Genomic DNA, 23478 nt, shown 5'->3' with positions numbered 1-23478 from the left:
AGAAACCGGTTCCAGTTACATGAATGAAAAAAGTAAACCAAACACCTTTCAAAGTTGCTGTAATGTGGATACATGTTTCAAACTTGTTCTCATCCGTGTACAATTACAGTTCCCTTTCTGTTTCTGTCAAACTGCTACAATTTCCCTAACACTAAAACAAGAAAAACATGGTCAACAATGACAACTTACTTAACGCTGGCCCACACTAAAAGATCTTTCAAATCTAAACAGATTTTAAAAAGGTGAGAGACCCCACACATAACGTCATGTTATGATCAATTTAACAGTTCTGTTCCTATAGTGTGTGGAGAGCAACGATTTGGCCAAAACAGCACACCACACACTAACAGATTCATTCATGGACAACAAGAGTGCCGACTCAAAAAAGGTAAATCTTGCAAAATATCTCGCAATCAAACGTTCTTTAGAATTAACCAGAATGGCGGACGACGGGCAGGAAGAATTAGTGATGTCAGTTTTTACACTACTTTGTACTGAAAATTCACCAAGGATGCATGGATGAGGTCATGGAGACATGTTGAATAAACAATTTCATTAGCTCATGCATTAGTTCATGCATTAGCCGAGGCCGCCATGACGGCAGTGGTTGTCCTTCCGTTTCAGTCAGCTTGGTTCCCAATTGGCTATCGTTCTTTCCCACGTGACTGCGTCATTGGCTGTCCTCCGGGTTCCCCACACGCAACAGGAGATCGTAAATACTGAACATGTTTAATATTTACAATTTGAAATCGGAGTGGCCAGGATGGACTTACAGGATGTAAAAAACACTCTTAACATACCTCACGCCACAGAAATATCTGGAAAGATAATCTTTAGAGCCATCAAAAAAAAAAATCGGGGGCTTTGCTGACATTTGTCAGGAGGAGGGAATTGGGCCCAAAATCGGCTTGATTCTCGTTTAGTGTGTACGCAGCATTAGGACGCACATAAAAGCTACACTAAGCACGCGGTCAGCACTGCTATGATACGAACAGGGTGTCTACAAACATGAACAGAAATGCAATCACTCACACCGCAATGAAAACACAGTCGACCTAATCCGACTTTGAAACTTCAGCGATGATAAAAATCAAGCAGCACAAGCACTCGCAGATAATGTATCTGTGTGAAATGCGTGGCGATAGCATCTTAGTAGAAAACGGGGCTTCCGGGCAAAGAGAATACATAAAAGGCAACAATGAGCTCATCCAGGATGAAAACGCCACACTGGATGGATTCGGGAGTGGTGAATGAGAGCAGAGGCTTCCTCCTCGCTCGCTTGTCTGGGTAGCAAATCTTCAAATCCCAGCCAGAGGGGGAAACAGATCCAGCACCCTATTACAGGGGAGCCTGAAAGATGGGGCCGCACTTCATTCGCAGCCAAATTCTGCTTTTGTCTAGCGGGCCCCATCAAATAGGGCCCAACCTTCGCTGGGAGTGCCATAATGACATTACGCCAGCTCTAGCAGCAGCAACTGCAGGTAGGTTGTGTGTGTGTGTGTGTGTGTGTGTGTGTGTGTGTGTGTGTGTGTGTGTGTGCACGTTAGATGAAGAGAGGCTGATGGAGAAGGCGAAAGAGACAGATAACTCTCTCAGCCTGACTCCTGATTGAACCGCAGCCCAGAAATGCAGAAGGGGGAATCGTCCCTCTGCAACTGAATGATGCTGATGCAGACAGCAAGACTAATGTCACAAGCTGTAACAGCCAGCACCTCTAAAAGAGACATGCTTTGTGCCAGTTTCAGAGCAGCCCCATATCAAGTCAAGGAGATAGACATCTTTGTTTAAAGATGAAGATCTTTTACCAACATTACTAGCATTCGTAGAAATGACATGATAAATAGGTAAAGTGGTAAAATCATAGTTATACACTCTGCCTTCAGCAACCGCTCTGGAGATGAGGCTCATTCACTCTTAGTCTGAATGAAATGAACTTGTTAACATCTCAGCTGGACTTGTCCCAGCCTGAATAAAATGTTAATCGGGATGAACCAACCATCCCTGAACATCCCCTCTGAGGAATCCACTCTCTGGAAGCACATCTGGCTAATGGCTAACCACTGGCCCAAACTCTGACCTCGCCGTAATGCACACTTGTGCACCAGAGCCAAATTTAGCCATTTGTATTACATCGTCAAAAAAAAGGACCATGCCTGAAGACATTCTGTTAAATCCACTCAAATAAAAATATGCACACAGTTACAAGCTTTGCCTTAAATGAAGAAATGCTATTGACCTCCTCTTTGGCTCTAATGTATTTCGCCTGCAGTGGCTTATTATAAAAAGGTTAAAACATGTATGTCTGCAACTAACAGCGTATTGTAATATTTTCTTGATAAATCAAAAATTGTTCAGTCAATAAAATGTCAGAAAATGGTGAAAAATGGCCCTCCACATTTACTAGAGCTCAAGGTGACAGTTGCTTAATTAGTCTGACAAGCCACATATGTCGCATAAGACAAAGAAAAAATCAATAATTCTTCACAACTGAGAGGCTGGGAAATGGTAATGTTTGGCATTTTTGCTTGAAAATAAACAATTATGCAGCCCAAACACACTACAAAATGAATGGGAGGATTGGCGTTTTTGCCGCAGCGCCGGATCTGGTGTGAATGCACCCTTAGTCTGAGCTGAGAGATCAGCGAGACATCTCAGGCTGTTCATCATCTGTTTTGTAAATGGATTGTTCATTAATTGTGAACGTTTTCAGAATGTACTTATTCACACTAAAAGAAAGGGAAACATTTGGAGGTGTTGGTATTCATAGGTTATTATGCAATGGTGTTACTGGTCCGGCCTACTTGAGATCAAATAGTCCTATTCGCTGTTTTAAAAGCTGCATAGCCTTAAACCCCTAATAAAGAGGAAAGTAGATGAATTCTGGCAGCCAAGTCCCGCTGGAATTCACATAAATTGATGTACCAGATGGCAACAGTGAGAGCATTATCAAAAAAGAATATTCCTTAACAACCTCACTAGCACACTGACTGACTGTGGGGGGGTTAGCATACAATCAAAGATGGGAAGAAATACACTAAAGCCTAAACATAATCTAAACGCTTGGTACAATACACAGAGGTTTAGTACAGCTTCATTCATCACTGATGCAGGGGTCCATGTTTATGTGACTTTTGATGCAACTGGGATGACAGGTGACAGAGCAATCCAGGGCCTCTACAAGTTCATCCTGCTTTGAAATGAAACTCTGGGTAGCTACTAGCTGGGAGGACCAGATGGGAGTTAGATCACAGTCTGAGAACAAGACTTGCTTGCTAAGTTACAAAGACGTGCGCTCATGGGAAGAGAACAGAGGACGCACATAAAAGAAACTACAGCGAATAAGAAACTGAGAATGACAGAGAGAAGAGTACCTCTGTCAGTTTGCCACTTGCATTGAAAAAGTATGTTTCAAGGTCAAGATAAGCAGTCATGGTAAATGAAAGTCTAATGACTGCAGTAATTGCCAAATTGCCGGTGCTACATTGAAAGAGAATTGTCGAAGTCTGAGGTCACTTATCTCTCCTGAGTGAAATCATATCTAGTGCCTAATGATCTCCTTCATATATTCCAATGAAGCTTTGGGAGCATTTTTAATGGAGAGGTGCCATCATCAGAGCTGGATTCATTCCTTAAGTGTTGGAAATATCCTCCTTGATCTCACTAACTAGGGTGCATCCGCTTAAAAAGGAAACATGCTTGCAGAAGGTCACAGGTTGAGATGAAAAAGAGAAGACGGCACCATCACAGGCCTAGATTAACTTCACAGTCTTTGATTTTAGTGTCACATGCACCAGGGAGGGAAAAGCAGTACACCAACAAGAGGATAAAAGTAAAATACCACCATAAATAATAAACCTATTGAAGATCTATAACACAGAATTCATTATATTCATTACACTGAGGAGTTTAGTTAAAGGTCAAGACCAATCCCGATAATTACCTATAGCTATATTTCTAATGGAGGAATTTCCAAGGAGCCAGGTATTACTTCACAAGATATACACAGAGTACCCTCAAAAAAGCATCTATCATCTAATATTTCATGCTACAGGAGCCCTGGCTACAACAAAGTAGCAGCCAGTGAAGCACAGCCAAGGTAGAATGGGATAATAGGGAGGAACCTCTAAAATGTTGCACCCAAAAAACTCTTCATGAAACTGGTTGTTAGGAGGCAGAGCAGACATAGACAGCTTATTGATACTAGGGATGTCATGAGAACAGATACTTCGGTATCAAGTCGATGACAAAATTCAGAAAATATGACGGTACTTGTTTCTCTACAGCACTGCAGGTACCGCCAGGGTTCAAGTCCAACGGCATCCCGTTGTCCCGGGGACGACAGAAAATGTGTTTGTGATGTAGTAAACCCACTCGCGACGCATCGAGGGTATGTAGCCTATTTTTCCCTAATAATGCTGCATTACGCACAGCAAATCCGTGTTGAAATCGGCAGGATGAGAGCTAGTTAACGTTAGCTGTTAGCTCTGTGCTGCTTACCGGCTGCTATCAGCTAACGTTAACTAGCTCCCGTCCTGCCGATTTCAACACGGGAGGTGCCATTGATTTACATTATGATAGAGTTCAGGCTCTATTCAGTAAAAATTAGTATTGGTCAAAGGTAAATTCTAACGTTATCCTGATGTGTTCAAAAGTTAATCTTGTAAAATGTAGTTTTGGGCGATAAACTTGAACAAATATTTGTTTGAAGGAGATGTTTTCACAGCAATACAAAATAGATAATAGAAAGGGAATTATGACCTGTTTAACTTTCTTTAGAAAGAAAAAGCAGTATGCAAACAGTAATAAAGGAGTGGATGTTGAATGTACATTGGATTTATTGTTTTAGTTTTCTTTTTTACTTTGGTATCGAATTGGTATCGAGAATCGTGGAATTTCACTGGTGTTTTTATCGACTACTAAATTTCTGGTATTGTGACATCCCTAATTGATAGATTAAATTTTACAAGGAAGCAACGTAAATTTAGTTTTTTGCCCATGTTTGTGCGGACCATCTACGTGCAGCTCAAAATGTATGACTGTGCATGGAAATAAAAGTACAAACATATCCGTATAAACATAGGACATGTCCCTGTCTATTTTAAAGTAGACACAACCTACAACGAAACGGCATTTTCGCCATGTTTTCTCCTGACAAAACAAGAGAAGATGTGAGGGATATGTTGGCATCACCGTGACATCCATATGGTGGCTGGCTCAGAGAAAAGTATTGAATTAGACTGCCAAACTGCTGCTGTGACTCAATAACAACAGAGTCGAAGAATGGTTGCCTTACATCTCCCCCACCGAGCAAAAACAGCTTGACAAAACTGTGAACAATGAAACCGGTAGCTTCTAAAGGATGACAGCAAGTTTCCGGGACATCAGCGGAAGGCAAAAGACTAAGCCTCCAAATCAAGTGGGTCAGTCCATCCCCGTGGTTGGGAAATGTAGAAGGACCGCGGCTGACAAGAGGGAGGATGGCACTCGGGGCAACGATTAGCATTTGGAAAGAAAAGCTCTTCTACTCCTTTAGTGCTACATGTGTCTCAAGGACACATTAAATTGAAGAGTTGGCTACGGGGAAAAAATAATTTTGTTTATTAATTTCTGCAAATCTGTTCTGAAGACTTGGTTAGATCAAGAGGAGGCATCATAAAAGGCAAAGTGAGTAGGCAGAGTTGTGTCTCTGCAGACTGAAATGCTGCCAGATGAGACAGCAAGTGGAATGAGAAAACATTTTATAATGATCCCATCTTGTTGCATCTGTAAGATTTTAGCTGAAAAATACAGCTTGAAATCTTATAGTTTAGTCATTTTCACAAGTACCAGAATGCTGGACGTAAAGAGGGTGACAAGGTGTAACAATACTGATACATGGGTGTTTCCCTGAAGGTTACTTCAGTGTAAAGGCCCAGACACACCGAGCCGTCATCAAACACCCAGCGGGGATGAAGGACCCCTGGCTGACTGTTGCCAGTAAGCTCGTACGTTTTGCGCCTGCGTGAGAGGAAATAACTCTCCACACCTGCAGACGGCCGTAGTCGGTATTCGTCATTCAAAAAGGGAAACCGGAAAGCCGAGAACTGATATACAAGCCGTTGTTATGATACGTACATGAAATAAAGCGGCGTTTGCCGACCATTTTCACGCCACTCTCACTCACCACTTGGCTTAATTCCACATGGCCATGTCGCTGTGAAAATATCTGTGTTGGAATGATCAGATTAGATGAAAAATGGAGAGCCTTCTGTGTCTGCCCTCTTGACTTTACTCGTTTGCTTGCTTTCCTCAATTCCGTTTCTCTTCTCGTGCACTAATTCGCCAATCACATCATAGTGATTTCCCTCGCCGACAAGCTCCGTCGCCGATTCAACATGCTGAATCGGCCAAAAAGCCTCCGACATGGGCAGACTAGAGCCGACGGTGCGGGACGCGCCGCAAAAAACTAGGGCGACAGACGCTCAACGACGGCCCCGAACTGTGTGTCAGGGCCTTAAAAGAATTCAAAACACATGCAAGAACACATACATCACAAGATGGTCTTGAGGACATTTAAGGCTGATATGTACTCAAAAAGAATAACATTATACAATATATTGTCCACCATGTCAGGAAATCCAAGTTGTATACATTTTTAGTAGAAGTAACTCCTAAAAATGGATCAAAAAGCAAAAGATTTTCTTGCCTCGCATTTCTCTATGATGGGAGGCTTTTCATCTTGCTTTCAAATAAGGCAGTTTGGAACAGGTACAAATATTTTTTCCTTCAGGCATGGTCAGACGAGACAAACTAGTTTAAGATCTTTAACTATGACGTGGGTGTGGTCATGGATACAAGAGAATAGTAGGATGTTTTTAGGATCTTTTTTTGGCTCTGAAAACTATACCTCGACTCTGATAAAGAGGCCTCTTTTCTCTTTAATTTTATACACCCATTTATAAAAGAGCTACAATATTTATCTGTCAAATAGGGTTCAAAAAGCAATCTGTGATATAATATTTTACTGGAATCTGAAAGCTGCTTTTTTTCCAGAGATGTCTTAAGGCCGAAACAAACTGTTTATCTAATGGCCTGCAAGTGCACCGATGCCTGCTGTGGGTTGCCTGAGTCATGCTATTCTCAAAGCACTCCTTAGACTTTTTTTATAGCAGCAGGTTAGCTGCATGCCAACAATGCCCACAGACAGGTTCCATGAGGGAAACCAGTTCTCAGCGAGCACTCACATTACATTGTGCCTTCTGTCACTCTGACTGGCATGGAGATGATGGTGGGAGGCAGGGGTTTAAATAATGACACTGAACTGAAAGATTGAGCTGGTAAAAAAAGCATCCCCAATATCCCAGGGATTTCTGTGGCCTTTCCTCATGAATAAATATAAGCGAGTCCAATGGCAAAATATGGCAAAAACAAGAATTACCGCCTCGCGGTTGTATGTCTCCGCAAACCAGTCAAGTTGCTGTTTACATCCATGTCTGTCCAAAATGTCATCACTTCATTCATTTTATCCAATTAGACATTTGTGTGACATTGTCATAATTAGCATATGAATTCTTGAGTTCTTGAGTTATAGCCAAAAAAGTGTTTTGTGATGTCACAGTGAACTTTGACCACCAAATTCTAATCACTGCATCCTTGAGTCGTAGTGGACGTTTGTGTCAAATTTGAAGCGACCGAAAGCATATCCTGCTTTATGGTCTATTTGACTATAAATAGGACCATAATTTACTAAATGAACATCATGCTGTATTGAAGAAGACTTGAAACTAGCGATTGAGACCATAAACTCATGTCAAGTGAGAAGTAGGCTCATTTTCTCAGACTTCTATACAATCAGACTTATTTTTGCAACTAGAGGAGTCGCCCCCTGCTGGCTATTAGGTATAATGCAGGTTTAAGGCAGTTCTGCATTGGCTTCACTTGTCAGACACTGGAGTTACCCACTGGTTCATCCTTGAGTCCAAGTGGACGCTTGTTCAAAATTTGACTAAATTCCCTCCAGGCGTTCCTGAGATATTGCGTTTATGCAAATGGTATGGACGGACGTACGGACAACGCAAATACATAATGCCTACGGCCATGGCTATCGCACAGGCATAAAAATGTTATTCTTTTCACATTATTGGCTACGACATTGTATTTCACAATAAAGCTATATCCAAAAAAAATTTTAATCTGAAAGTTCTGGCTGAACTTCTACAGCTTAAGCAAACACCTTTAGGGGTCTATCCTTGCAGGGGTTAAAACCGCTCACATTGAATATTACATCCTTATAATGGGTTTTTAGGGGCTTTTAACTTTCCTGATGAATTTGTTGCAGATGATTAATTTCAGTCACGATTTCCCTACCTTTTCCTGTTCAGCAGAAATTTCACCTTTGCCATGCAGAGCTCCAGTACTGTCATCTGTTTTTAGACGTCAGCAGAAAAAGAACTACGCAACAGAGAGGGAATCTTCATGTATAGAGTTAACATCTGCACACTTGGACGATGGAATGGAGTGCTTTGCCAAATCAAATACATGGGTGATTCATTGCCAATCATTTAAAAAATGTAAAATGTTATATTTCTGTTCAAACTATTTTAATTGGTTTCTTTCTCATGAGACGCTACATGTCCTAAAAGTGACTTTAGTCACCAAAAGAAAGTCTACATTACTGTCCACTGGTCTTCGACTCTTTGCTCCACCTGGTTTCATTGCTGCTCGCCCAGACTACCTGATGGCTGCTTTACTTGATAACCACGATGATATGACAGCCGCCTGACAGCCTCGTACTTCTCAGCCAGTCACAGATTGACAACCTATTCCAGCTGTCATTCTGTCCAGCATGACACCGCTCCATTCGTCCATCTGTCATTTCTTTTCCTCTGCCCTGGGGCCTCTTCCGCCCACTCCTCCCTTCAACTACTCCTGCATTAGTCTGTGCCCGTAACAGAAGAAAGCAACCCTGGGCGGTTGTGTCCTTGCCTGGAAGTCAGCTATTCTGGCAACCTAAAACAAAGCCGTAGCCTCAGACTATAATGCTCCGTAATGTCACACCAGGTGGGCTTGCCAGTGGCTAGGCTGAGACAATAAAGTCATCCCCTCCCAATGGGCCGATGCGAATGAACACAAATACAACAGCTGAACAATGGACTCATCCGCACCAGAAAAAAACAAGAGACTGGGTGTTGACACAAATGGAGAGATGCCCTCTGGCAGACGTACAATGGGCAGAGTAAGATTATACTTGGGAATCATTTTCAGAACAAAACCAAACACACTCAGCAAGAAAATCGAGAAAATAATCAGGATTTGTTCTGACAATCGCATAATAACCACAATACTACAAAAATCCGGGCAAAAAAATATCAACATATGAACACAAGCATAGTCAGCAACTCAAGTTTTCATTCCATTTTTCTCTTCACTTTCTTTTACGGTAGGAAAATCTTTCTCTTCCCCAAAAGGACAGAGTTTAGTGTGAACTGTATTGAACACTGCCCTCTTGTTGCAGTTGAGCTTTTACTGTATAGGAGCCTAAAATATTAAGTAATTCTTAAGCTAAAATGCCAAAAAAACACGAGAACCAATACTTTAGTACCAATTGGCAATGCAAAAAGAGAGTGGATGGTGAAGTACATGGGATTTATTGTTTTACTTTTGTTTGTACCGCGGTATCACATTGGTATCGAGAATCGTGGAATTTTACTGGTATTGGTATTGACTACTACATTTCTGGTATCATGACATCCCTAACTATAGTTTCTAATATAATAGTAAACTGAATATCTTTGGCTTTTAGATTGTTGGTCAGACACAATAAGACATATGAATATGCCACCTGGGTTCTGGGAAATTGTGATGGACAATTTTTTACCATTTTCTGATATTTCATAGACCTAGGGATTAATCAAATAAATAAACGGTAGTTTAATCAATAATGTTCATTGGTTGCAGCCCCAACCTATCTACTCCTGCTTGAAAAGAGTGAGTCGCAGTTGCAAGATTCCCATTAGAATATCATCCTTTAATACGTCTTAATTTTTTAAAAAGGGACCAGGCCGGTGCCTTGGTCAAAGGCAATACAGTACTACAGGAATGAGTCATAAAACCCGGAAATGAGTTAGCATTTTGGCACTTCCAGTTCCCTCGTCTGGAAGTCAATGTTGAATGGGTTTCTAGTTAGTTGCCTGAAATAAAGTCTGTGGTTAACACAAGCTTAACCCTCCTGTTGTCTTCCCGTCGACCATGCAACTTTTGTTCTCCGGGTCAAAATCGACCTGGTTTTGTTTGACTGTTTATAAAGCATACACTATAAATTATCACCCAATTCTGTGTTACACCTTTTTAGCCAACTTCATTCCAACTCATTACCACAAATTCTACACTTATTTTTAGAATTTATGGTCAATAAACCTGATTTATATGAAAATATACCTAATTTTTTAGTAAAATAAAGAAATTGTGAATTATTTTGGATTATCAAAGAGCAATTTTATTCACAAATAACAGAGAGAGAAAGAGCAAAACAACTTTATTTGCAAAGAACAGTCAACATTTATTTCCAAAACTCAACTTTTCAAAACATTAGCTTCTCAGAATAATTTCTGTTCATTTGGATCATAAAAACAGAACACAGAAAATACAAAAGAACCTTCCCTGTGTCATATATGCATCGCATTTTTGGCACCTGATGCCCGTTTTGACATCACTCTTGCCAGGGCAGAATCTGCACCTCTTTCTTGTGGCCAATGGGTCAGGAAGAGCAGCTGGAAGAGGGGGGGCTGCTGCAGAGGTAGAGGGTGCATCCTGCTGCTGAACATCCACAACCAAGCTGGCAGAGGCTGACGTGCGGGGAAGAACCTGGCGTCGTTTGATGAGAGGTGTCACCAGTTCTCTCACCAAGCTCCTCCAAGAACAGCCTCCTCCTGTGGAACTTCCCCCGATTCCAGGCCGGGTCAATCTCACTCCACAGCACAAAAGAGTTGTAGGCAGACACGTCGAGAAAGTTGAAAAAGATCACCAGGGGTCAACGGGCTGTCATTCTTTTACAAGTGTACACGCTGGTAACACAAGAAACAAACAATACATCATTTGAAAACGTATACTTATTTTTTTACATAAAAATGCAATGCATTGCACTTTGAATGAATGGCAGTAAATATTTTATGAAGAAAAAGTGCAATACCTTGTCAAGGTTGTCGACTCCCCCTTTGGTCTTGTTGTGGTCCAGGGTGATTTGAGGCTTTTTTTCTTCCCCTGTGCTTACAGCAGTATCCCTGTGAAGACTGCTCATCAGAAGCACATTCTTTCTTTTTTGGGACAATAGGACAAGAGTCTGTGTCTCAGTGAAGGCAAACTTAGATGAGAATCGAGCCCTGTCTCTTGCCACTAGCAGTGCAGCTGGAAGCTCCGGTTTATTCTTTCTCACTGTTCCCACCATGGTCAGCTTCTTCTTCAGCAGCTCCTGGCCAAGGGCATGGGATGTGAAGAAGTTGTCACATGTGATAGTTTGACCCCGGAGACCTTCTGTCATATCAAGCACCACACGCTTGCCCTGATTCTTTTCTGGCTGTCCATCAGCAGGTTTGCCAGTGTATACCTGCATGTTCCATGCATAGCTGGTCCTGGCATCACATGCTGCCCAGATTTTTATGCCATATTTCCCTGGTTTACTTGGCATGTACTGTTTGAAGGCACAGCGACCTCTGAAGGGGACCAGGCGCTCATCCACGGTGACATCAGCGCCTGGGTTGTACAAGAGCTGCAGGTGACACACCCACTTGTCCCATACAGCCTGAATGGCAGCAAGCTTGTCCCGTTGACGGCTTGCCGGTCTTGTGTCCCGATCATCAAATCGAATCACTCTCGTGATCATGTGGAACATCTTCAGTGGCATAGTAGCCCAAAAAAATGCTCTGCCAGATTGAGCATGCCACAAACTAGCTGTAGCTTCCTTACTGGATCTGTATACACCAGCTAGAATCAATAGACCCAGATTATTTTATGGAACAAACGTGTAAGTATCATAAATGTTTGCCACAGAGCTTATTTTCTGAAAAATCCCATTGGCTTTTTGTCGAGGGAACCCGGGCGATGCTAACTTCCTGGTTGGCCTACAAAAATACATCACCCTGTAGCACTGTATAGCAGGAATATCTTTAATTCCCAACACTTCTCTATTGGTGCAGGAGAAAACCAAAGCACCCAGAACAAACACATGTAATCCCAGGGGACAAGATGTTCACATAAAACTGAAGGGCGGGCAGTTGCACCAGAGTATATAAATATTCTAACAAGAGGAGATTCGGTATTGTGGAAGATTTACTGCGGCATCTACAAAACAGAGTGGTGGGAGAGGAAGGCAGGAGCCGTGTAACCCTTTCTAGGAAAATGCAATAACATCATATGTGAGATTAGCTAGAAAAGCGCTGAAACATAAAAGCCTGAAAAAGACAATCATTTCATACAACAACGATTTGAAAACTAAATAACTGATTCAAAAGCATAAAATAAAAAAATATGCAAGAGGCTTACAGAAATCTTACCTTGAAATGAGAAAAGGGAATACCAATGAAGACATAACAGAATATACATGACAACGGAACACGAGGCATTTAAGAGGTGCCAAACTGATTGCTAGCCAATCATCTACCCAGGGAACCGGCCAATTGGCATATCGACACACAGAACTAAGCAGGCAAATCTCAGTGTGAACCGTGCAGCGGTAACTTCGTATAACAGATAACCAGCTCACTGAGAAGAGAACCCAAACGGCTAATTTGTTCCACAAAGCACCGCAGTGTGGTTAGAACTACCTGCTGACTTTCATAATAACTTCTGCTTCGGGATTTATTTGATTAAGCCAGCTCTTAGCTATCTACCTGGGTTTGCTGCTGATGCTTAACGGTGAATTCCTGGGGAGTTTCTGCAACGTGTTGGAGGCTTTAAATTGAAAGGAGAAAAATGACTCAAGAATAAGCTGAGTTGAGCTATTTTAACTATTCAATAATGCTTTAGAGATGCTTTGAACAGCTGATCTTATTAAATGGGCTGTGCTGTAAGTAGTCTATCAGCTACACACGACATTCAATTTAACCCGAGGCCGAGGCAGACAAAATAGCAAATCAACCCTATCCTCCCTGCATGAAAAACATAAAGCACAAATATTACACATGAACACGCACACACACAAAAACTGATGAGGCAGTTTTTGGAACAATGAAATCTCTTTGGCTTCGCTGCCGAAACCTCCCTCAGATTGGATGCCTGGCAGGCATTAATTTCTTCTCTCCCCCTCCTACCATCCTACCGCCGTTCCTCTCTCACTCCTCCTTTCTTCTCCTCTCTGTATGCAGGTGCGCTCGCCCACAGAGCTGCACGCTGACTCCTGTCAGTAAGAGGACATGATAAGCACAGATCCTCTCTGTTCCCTCTGCCCCACTTCCACCCCACACCATCCAGAGGGACATCAAGGACCACTTCAAAGCCAACGTGAAGGAGAAAAGGAAAACAGCCAGGCTGAGCCAATATTCAAGCATTGTCTGACCAACAATGATCTTCAGTAGCCACAGACAAAGTCACAAGACTGGCATAACAGGCGGATATTGGGTTTTCTCATGCAAGAATAACTCTCGTTTCCCCTGAGGAGAAGCCCTACTTCGGGGATGACTCCGCACATGCATCATCTACATCTGTTGGTCTTATGGCGCATTCACGCCAAGCGCGACACAAACTTTTCATGCAGTGCAATTACATACAAAGTCAATGCAAAGAGATGAATAGATGCGACAAACAAGCGGAAAATCAGCATTGAGATTCTCCTCCAGTTGTCACTGACATTGTTGAATCAGATACGGAGGAAAAAACAATTGTAGCTGTCTGTGGGCACCCAGAGCTACAATAGTACATCATATTTGTACAGAGACCGGACGAAATTCTGTGTGTAAACGTATGTGTACAAACCAATGTCTATGGTATAAACAACAACGTTGCTGCCATACTGACCAGCCACACACAGTTCTACTGATGTACAGAACAACCGCTATAGGAAAACAAACGAGAAAGCGCTTGCACAGGCATTCAAAAAGGAGTGCCGTCAATTACAGCGCTGCATTTGTTAAGCGGACACGTCGCTCCTTCTGTTTTTCCCCAGTCGGATGGGTTCTGCAGGCTGGGTGGTCAAGGAACAACAATCACATCAAAGCGCTTGTGACAACACAGAACAAACAGCTTGACAAACGCTGCATCAACCACGCATCTCTACTCTGCGTGACACACACACTAATGTACGAGTGTGTGTGTGCTTGAAGTTTGTTCACTGTTTCCTGTAGCATTTTTCATGAGAACACAGGAAATAAATTTAGTTCTGCTTCCCAGGTTTGTTTCTGGGCACACTCCAACATCAGTCCCAGTACAGGATACAGTATTAGACCAAAGGTTCTCCATTTTTGGCCGGACCGCAGAGGGCCAAGCCCTACAAACGCAAAAGTAACTGACTGAGTGAAGAAGTTACACGATTGGTCGGCCAAGTGTTGGAGTTTCCTCATTGGCCGTTGCTCTATCAAAATGAAAAGGTGGGGAACAGTCCTTTATGCAAATGAGCCCATCCAACGCGACGCATCCGGCTCACGAAACTTAGACCAAGCTGTCAAACTAGGCGATCTAGTTCTGCAATGAAATGGGATTCAGCAGCGGCATAGGCTATTTCTCGCTTGAAATGTTTTCAGACGTAGATTTTGAGGGAATAACAGAGTTTTCGAGCAGGCCGCCATGTTGTTTCCAGTTTGAGACTGAGTGACTGAATGATGAAGTTACACAATTGGTCGGCCGAGTGTTAGAGCAAAGGGTATAGAAGCCAAGAGGCGTTTTAGTATGTGTTGGCATTCAAATTGCGATAATGTGGAAACAGATAATAAAACACAACATGGGAATCTGTGGTAATTATTTAGGGATGGGTTGAACAGAAATCCAAGCTACTGAAGCTCCAAATTGCTCTAGCTGAGAGGGAACTTTTTTCTGTTAATTGTGGGCGCATTGTGTGAAATAAGGTAAATTAAACAGTAATTTAATTAAACTGTGGAGGCCTACTGGTTAGGGAATGTGTACGGTATAGGAAACACTGCCATCTACATCCTGGATGTTGAGATGTAAGCATCAGGCTTGGGTGTAATCAGTTGCTTGTGTTGCACTGCTGCCATGTTTTAAAGTTATAGGAGTAGACGATCACACTCTTTAGCCTTCAATAAAGAGCGCAGGGCTGGAACACAATGCTTAACGCTGTCAGAGGACAATGCTCTTAAAATCTCATTAGCGAACGGCTGCCAAAACTAGCAAAAAAAGCCTGTGGTTGAGAAAAAGGTGGGGCAGACGACCAGCACAAGGTAATTCCAAATGAATTACAGCCATGCTGGCTACATTGTACTGGAGCTTATGCAAACAGCGTGTTGTGCTGAACCTCTGCCACCGCCACGTAATTAAATGTTAAATTAAACAAACACTTAAACTGGCTCCAAACACCCCATGAAGCTTATAATGTGCGGGTGAGCACACAAACACAAATATTGCCCTGAATGCGCAGCAGAGGCAATTCATCACGCTAACAAATTGAGCTACCTCTCAGTGCCATTATCCTCCATCAAGGCATCTGTGGCTCGTGTGGCCTCCGGGCTGCTGACAAGCACCTCTTGTTAGGTGGCAATCTTGCCAACACTTTCAGAACAGGCCCCACCAAAATTGGCTGACAGGCAAATTGAGGGATAAAAACTGGGGCATCAGCTACCTCAATTCAGTGTGAACGAATCTACTAATGCTTTTCACCTTTATACAGTATATTGCCCTTTGTTATAGTCCTGAACGGCATCATGGAATAGCTGACAACAAGCTGAATGCACAACCTTTTGCACATATTTCACAGTCAAGACGGTAACCTCAGAATAGACTAAGCAGTCATATGAATTAACACACCTTAAAGAAATACTTTGGGTGTTTTGAAGTGGGGTTGTATGAAGTGCTTATCCATAGTCAGTGTATTACCTACAGCAGATGACAGTCGGCACGCCCCCAGTTTGGAGAAACAGACAGGAGTTACCGCATGGGAGCAAATCATTTACTGCTGTGGATGGGGCTGGCAGCCAAACGTATTTATGCCACCTAAGGCCGACCTAAAAAAAAAACTCAATATCAGTTTAACGCTATATTTAGAATATCTTCACCACTTTATATTGCCATCAGACAGCTATACAGTCTGTGTTTCCCATGGGGAACTGAAGCTGTTATCTATGCTCTCACCAAAGCCAGCAGACTCCATTGAAAAAAAAAACTGTAATTTTAAATCACCGAACACAGGAATTGTTGGTCTACCGCTGCCATGATCTGTTAGCTTGTTTGTGTTATTGTGTGACTTTGGTTAGTTTGGATTCACACAAACAAGCTAACTGATTGAGGCAGCGGTAGACAAGCAACCCCCAAGGTAAAATTACAGTTTTTTTCAAATGGAGTCTGGTGGATTTGGCGAGAACATAGATGGATACAACATCTTCAGTTCCACGTCGGAAAGGGCTGTCTGACGGCAAGGTAAAGCGGTGAAAATATTCTAAATATAGCATACATTTAGGTGGCTAAAATATGTTTTGCTGCCGACCCCGTCCACAGCAGTACATTGCTTTGCTCCTGTGCCATCTGCTTCTCCAAGCTGGGGACGTGCCGAGTGTCATCTACTGTAGGTAATACACGGACTATGGATAAGTACCTCATACGACCCCACTTCAAAACACTGAAACTATCCTTTTAAGTGCCGTTAGAAATCTACCTATATTCAAATTAAATGTTAACCTAGTCGTACACATAAAAAAAACAACTACTAAATCTGTTGTGAAATTGGGTTGTTTGTATGCCTTTCATTGTGCTAGCCTGTGGTGTCCCTGTGCCTGATCCTCATCTCATCTCCACACGCCCCAGGTGCCCTGGAAAAGATCTGTCGCTCTGTGCCGCAGCACACCTTGGATTCACAGACTCCCCTGCTATGCCTGACACTGGTCCGCTGGGAGGCCCGGCCTGGGAAATAGCACTTAATCATCAGGGGCTTGACATCAAGTCTCCTGACTTGAGGAGAAAGCAGTAAATAAAAAAAGTTCTGCAAGGGAGAATAAAACAAAAAAATGTGTTAGCCTGTTGTGATATGAGTTGCGTGCGAGGAGGCCTGGCCTGCAAGGCTGGAGTGGAGACAAAAGAGCCGGAGCCAAAATAGTCATTACCTTTGGCTCTGCTGTGAAATGGCTAATAAGTTGCCGTGGTAACTCCAATTTATTAAACAAAGAATAATGTAAGCCTAAGAAATGAGCCTATAATACCCGAGGATGGACACTCGCTATGACTTTTTCTGCTGCAGGTAACTGGACACCGTCTGAACACTGAATATTTCATAAGCTGTTGGACAGCCAGTCGAGGGGTTTAGGCGGAGATCACAGCTCCAGCCAAGTGTCTGGTAGGGAGATCAATCCCGACTTATTCTCCATTTTCCCACACTTCTGCACTCGCTAACGTGTTGCTGTGCCAGCAGCCGCCGCTTCTGGTATGGCCTAATCTACTTTGAGATGGACATCATGCTTGGTGTGTGAAAAAGACAGAAGGGAAGAGAAAAAGAAGAGAGGAAGGGGGGGACAACACACAATAGCTGCTTCTCCCTATTATTTTGCTTGCTTTTCAAAAAAAAAAGCTGAAGTGGTAACATCACTTGTTGGGATTTCATTTTCACAGCACTTAACAACTTTTACCAGTGAAAACTGTATTATAAAAAGGGGTCATAAACACTAAAACATCCTTTCAGAGGTGTTAACGGATATCAAAGTGTTGTTTGTGATGAGTTTGTGTACAAGGCATCTGTGAAAACTACTGACATTTCAGATGTTAAATCACACTTCTCTTGTTTTGGGATTAACAATCAAAAGCTGGCGAATAATATCACTGGATGTTTTACTTTGTGTCCTACATGAAATAATGTCACTGCCTCCAAAAAGCTCTGAGAATCTGTTCCATCTGTGGTGCTGTTAGCGCTGCCAGTTTTGCAGGTGTTCCCACCCAGATGATCAGGATATTAACAGAGACGATGAAAGTGGTTGTAATCATTTTCAGATTTGTGTTTCGGAAGAAAAATTCAAATCTGCTGCACCCAAATTTTGCAGAGCACAAGAGGAGAGGCAGGTTAGAGAGAGCGCATGCAGACAAGCAGCAGGATCAGCTCAAAGAAAGAGCAGGAATAAGGCGACGTGTTCTGATCATTTTAGAGCGTCATTAGGCAGTTTTCCAATTGCTCTTGGGCTGAATCTTCTATTAACCTGGTGAAGCTGCTGTCGTGAGTGTGCACGCAGATGGCACACAAATGCTACAGGAGCAGATGGCACAAATACTACAATCCCGACTGTCTCTTACCTTAAACAGAACATAACCTTTTTAACTTAACAACTTCAAGATTTATATCTATTTCCAATCTGGCAACTGACAAAAACCCAGATTTCTGATTTGGCAGGTGTATGCATAAGCAATTTTGAACTGGAACCATACATAAAAGGGATTAAAAATGAGTTTCATGCAGTGAAGTAATTTGGGGAAAGCTGCACTGGTATAATGATCAGTGTTTGGTACCGGCAGATACCCTGAGCTGAGGTATCTGAATATTGGGAGAGAAAAAAGTTGGATCCCTGCATCTTTAGTTAAAGGTGCTAAGTGTGAGATTGGGAGCATTTCTATTCCGCACGGCTCTCAACATGGCGACGGCTGTGCCGGCGGCTCGCAGCTAGCGGTGCTAACAGTGAAAACAATGGCAAAACTGCTGACAGAGCTAACAGTGTTAACTGATGTTTTTCGACAACAGCCGCTGCCGCCATTTTGGACAGAAAACATTTATTATATTTATAATGTTTTACTATATATTGTTCAACAATGGCCATTTTGGTAGAATATGACAATTGAATAGAAATAATTTTGTTTTACTTTTGTACACCACTTTTATTTTACATTTAACTGACATCTGGTAGTTGCGTTTAGTCCAAAATGGTAAAAGCGTAGCTTTGCTGCTGGGCGCTGATGTTGCAATGGAACGATCAATTGACTTTCACTTCTTTGCAATATATATTCTTTGGTGTTAACGTGAGAGAGGAACCGGAGGGTGGGTGCTACGCTTCCGCGCTGACGCCATCGGTCGGAACATCGTTATCAGCTGTAATCGCCGTTTGAGAGCAGTGCAGAGCGGCGGCCGTGAGCTAACCAGTGGGGCACGCTCACATGCACGAACATGCACAAAAAGGCACGCACGACCAGCCCGGCTGGTTACTCTGATTACAATACACACAGAGGGAGAGTGACTTCATTCTCAGCTCAGGTAGACATTATTCCTCTATATCTTTACATAGACAATAGTTGCTTGCTGCTATATTAATGCTCTGGGTATCATATAGAGCACCTTTAACATAAAAGGGATTAAAAATGAGTTTCGTGCAGTGAAGAATACAAAGTTAAAATTTTGTGACCAATAGCCTAAAACCTGTAGTATTCAATTCACAATCACGTGAAGCAGCAAAAACTAAGCAAATCTTCCTAACTGTGACCTGCACATGTTGTGTCTAATTGACTCATCATTTTAGCACCACATACGTCCCAACACACCACTTAAGGCTTTAGTGGACTTGGCTACTAAAAGCTAACACCCTGTATGACACGCTGTGAGCATCCATCAAGACCTAGAACAAAGCTCCAGCCATGCGAAGCGGCAGCAGTTCTGATGCCGACCGGTCAAAGAGAGAGTGAGGATGCAAGTGTGTGAATTGTGAGAGTATATGTTCTGTGTGGCTATACCCAAGTATCCAACTCATTATGCTTGACAGATACGCTTCTTCTCCCCTGCCTCTGCTGTCAGAACGGACTCTATTTTCTGACATAACCAAGGTGGGAAAAAAAATTGCCTCTTTCCAAGGAAAGCTCCCCTCCCATACACACATGCATGTGCCTCACCATACAGCTGTCAGTCTAGTTACATTTTCCTTCCACTAACTCAATAAACAGGACGGAGAATTTGTTTAAAAGTCAACTCAGAGAGCAGGAACAAATGTTTCTCTTTTGAGGAACACCAATAGCAGTTTGCCAAATACAGGTACTTTAAAGAAAAGGGAACCATCCACTGACCTGTTGCAATTATAACAAACAAACAATTATATAACAAACATGAAAAATGTAAGCATTTAAACCATAAAAAAGATCCATTTCATCTTTCGTGGCAAGAGCGCCGTCATGTTGCAGTACTCTAGCCTGTGACGTCACACGGATAGTTGGCATTTTTCTTTTAAATGCTTACATTTGTCATGTTTGTTATATAATAGATCATGAGAGTGGAAATCCATTTAGTAAACCAGCTTAACTTGGTTGAGTGATTCACTTCCACTTTAAAGAAAAGGGAACCATCCACTGACTCGTTACTTTAAGAAGACTGAGCATTAATTTGAGGTTGGTTAAAGAAAGTGAAAATGCATTTGAAAGTCAGGTCACAACTTTCGAAAACTAATTACTTTCATGAATGGAGAAGACAAACAAAATCTCACTTGAATGCCAACTAAACTAAAGCCTGTCTGGTCTTAAAATAATCAACAAATATTAGGAAACCAAAATGAGCAGCACAGCCAGATAACAGGCGACGAGTCATATCAGAGACTCGCCTACAAAATTGTGTTTGCATAGAACAAGCTTGACATTTCGGTGCTCGTAAATCCAATCTTCATTCCTCAAATTGCCAGCTTATTTAACGGAATGGTTAGCTGCAGATAATTTGAAGCTCTGCGCAGAGGAAAAAAAATCAATAATGGCATCCAGACGACAACAGCAGCAGCAGTAATCATGTGTGTCTGGGAGTGACGGGCCACTTCCAATCAGCACCCTGTGTGTGCCTGCGGTTGTAAAAGACATGTTTTCTTTTCTCAACGTCAAAAAAGGTGAGGAAATTATAATATGTAATCATAAAAAGCTGCTTTTTAGAGCAATACAGACCAATCTCGCTTCTGAGAGTCAACAGAATAAATCTTTGAATAATGTCCCATTTAGTATTCCTGACAAAAAACAGTACTCACAGAGGTCAGGTTTGTGCGTTAATGTATACAACAACCCCAGTGTTACGGATGCCACACACACTGAAAGATTCACAAGAGTGTTAACGAATGTAGGGCCGTGGTTCTGACCTCTCAGCAAGCTGAGCAGGATTACACATGGAGTCAAAAGATGACTGGAGGGGGTATGAATGTTGCAAGATTTATGAATAGTCCACTACAGATATATATCTGGTATTAATCTCTGTTTTGACAAATGTGTTTTCCACATAAAGTAATGATTATTTGCAATCTCTAGCTACTTCTAATTTGGGATGCACAATATGAGGAAAATATGTTAAATATTACTATAATGATATTACTTGCCATAAATAAACAGATATTAATGTGTGGTCAGTTCTGCCTTTCTGCTGAAAAAAATACAATTCTTACAGAAATCTCAAAATGTCAAACGTTTTTTGATACCCAGATGGCTTTTTTCCCCTATGGTGTTCCTCAAGGTCTTGGTGTCTTTATGTGGCATTTTTGAGAGACTATTGATCATTTTTATCAGCTCTCGAGTGGTAGAAAAAATGGTTAAATTTAGCACCAAATGGTATCAACCCAAACATTGCCGCAGCAACTTATGAGACATAATAGAGCATGGAAGTGGCCATCATAATGTCCTTAGACCTTAGACACTTTGGTAATTTATTTTAATAGACTAATTCATGTTTATTTCTGATTTATGACGAGAAGAACTTGACACAGTGCTGAGAGCAATTAATCTTCAGGTTCCCAGCTTTCTAATGATGTACACCACTTCTATGGGACATATACTGCTGACCTGCTATCGCCCCCCCAAAGACCCCCTAAAAAAAAGACAAAAATGGGTCTATTGTGGGTCTCAGAGGGTTAAACACTTCTTTGTGGCTGTAATCACCATTTTGCACATTTAAAACCTGCAACAGTAAACTAGGCTCCATCAAAACATTTCTACATTTTCGAGGTCCCAGAGAATTTTTTCTCAGAACCAAATGTAGACTACTCATATAGCTGCAAGAGCTTTTAAACTCTTGAATATCAAAGAGCGCCTTTGCTTTCTTTTTTGTGACATGTTCCCAGAGAACTGTGCGGTTTTAACTGTGGAAATTGATGGCACTTTATAGCCTCGTACTGAGGCAAAACAGCTCCCAATTTCACAGTGAAGTGCAGAAAAAACGCCATAGGTAACTGTGTGACCACCACCCAGGGCGTTAATCGGATATGTGACGGCTGTAAAGAAACAATTCGGGGTCTAATGAGTGTGTGACACTTGGGGGACTACTCATTAACAGTGCTAAGGTCAGGTTAGCGCAAATTCCGGTCTCAAAGCAGGATCAAGGTCCTCTGAACCGTGTGGACCCTCTCATAGCCCTTGGCTATGGAATGCAATCAAATTATCAACATAATTGAAGAGGCAAGTGTCACCCTGAACAAGATGGAGCACCTGTCCTTGAAAATTAATAAATGAATGCATCAGTCAGTCAGTGCTGCCTGGCTGAATCCCACAGAGTATACGACATGCTCTGCAGCCAGGCGGACACTTTGTGAGCCCCATGTGACACCGTTACAAAGCGGAATAATCCTGCATTGTGATGACAGACATAACCAGACCGGATCAGTTGGCTTCCGGGGTATAAACGGTCTGCTGTTATCATGATTATTTTGGGCGAAAACCTGATTGTCCAGTGTGCACAATCTCCACGCACTCAGTAAATTGTGTTAAACTCTAAGAGAGAATCTGTTCTAGCAGTAAAAAAACAATAATCCCAACTCAAAACAGTTCATTCTAATTGACTTTAGACTCCTGCAGGCCAGGAGAATGATAGCTTTGTCTTGGAGAAAAATGGATTTACCTTCGATACATGTATTGGTGAGGGATATGGCATCCTGTGTTGTACTGGAGAGACTTACATACATTACCAGAGGAAAAGCCTCAGAATTGAAACTGCTGTGTTGCTGAGTGATGTTGTTGAAATTGTTGTGTGGGTCTTATTTTTTTATTTTCTTTGTTTTCTTTGTTAGATATGTGAAATTTCATGTCTCTCTTTCTTTGATAACTGTGGAAATTCTGACTAAACATGTCATTGTATAATTGAATTATTAATATTGTTAATCTGTCTGTATGTGTATATATGTTTATATGTAAAATCCAATAAAAAATATTAAAAAATAATAATAATAATAATCCCCATATAAGCAACAACTACCATTTCAACTTCACCCATTGAGTATTCAATGAATTAAAGAGAAATCATGCATGTGTTCCACACGTTTTCCCCCCACACAACCTAAACTAAATGTGCACCTGCAGCTGGAGGAGCCTCCACACACACGGTTCATCCGCAGCTATCATTACGGTTAGGTGAATGATAAACAACATGAAGAG

At 41.9% G+C, this 23478-nt stretch overlaps 1 protein-coding gene across 1 annotated transcript in view; it reads right to left on the bottom strand.

Moving 5' to 3' along the window:
* LOC141754707 (dolichyl-diphosphooligosaccharide--protein glycosyltransferase subunit STT3B) overlaps positions 1 to 23478 on the bottom strand; it is a 108024-nt gene that overhangs the window by 83186 nt on the left and 1360 nt on the right. The gene's annotated exons all lie outside the window — the stretch shown is intronic.

This window comes from Sebastes fasciatus, chromosome 17, assembly GCF_043250625.1.
Source record: "Sebastes fasciatus isolate fSebFas1 chromosome 17, fSebFas1.pri, whole genome shotgun sequence".
NCBI lineage: Eukaryota > Metazoa > Chordata > Actinopteri > Perciformes > Sebastidae > Sebastes > Sebastes fasciatus.
Note: the sequence above shows the minus strand (reverse complement) of the source record. Positions and strands in the feature narration are given on the sequence as shown.